We start from the raw sequence: 785 nt of genomic DNA on the forward strand, positions 1-785 counted from the left end.
CCTGAATGGAATACGAAGCTAAAGTGCAGCAAACATGAAGGAGGACACTTTTAGTTTGTATGCAAAATACCTCCTCACATCCCCCCCCCACCACCACTACCACCTCCATATGGATCAGAGCGTGGAGACCCCGACGTCTCTTGTCGTCCTCACTGTTGTAGGTCTGGGCTCTGGGATTGAGCCGTTACCCTGGAGCGGGTCATGGATGGGGGGGCGAGGTGGGGGGGCAGGAAGCAGTTTACTCAGCGGGGCCCCAGCTTTATTCAAAGACCCCACATTAAGGACATCAGCGTTTGGCACAAAAAAAGTCAAAGCCAGTCAGTTACACTTGACACAGTTTAAAAAGTTTTTGGGGAAGAAACACTGACTCCCCACTGAGGCCCACAGACCCCACACGGACCGAACGACACTTGATCAATATTTTATATAATATTTGTACCAGTAATGAACTGACAATGTTGCCACAACAATGTTTGCAAATGTAAATAAAGATGAGCGTTTTTAGTTAACGATAATAGCTATTCTAGCTATTATTAATGACCTGTTTTGAATAAGTCAATAATGCCTTTATGCTAGTTCTTTGCTATGTTTTTGCGAACTTTTGGCTATTATATAATTGTTGTTATAGCCTACTCGTTTTTTGGTTTCCCGTTATGAATTTATTTTTTCTTCTTTTTTTTTTTTGCTTTATAATCGGTTAATCGGTTAAACTCTGGATTGTTGTGCTGATCAAATGGTCAAATGCAGAGAATGAGAGAATATTTTTAAGTAAACAATTTTTTTTT

The sequence above is a fragment of the Cynoglossus semilaevis genome, chromosome 19, assembly GCF_000523025.1.
Source record: "Cynoglossus semilaevis isolate Cse_v1.0 chromosome 19, Cse_v1.0, whole genome shotgun sequence".
In the NCBI taxonomy this organism is placed as follows: domain Eukaryota; kingdom Metazoa; phylum Chordata; class Actinopteri; order Pleuronectiformes; family Cynoglossidae; genus Cynoglossus; species Cynoglossus semilaevis.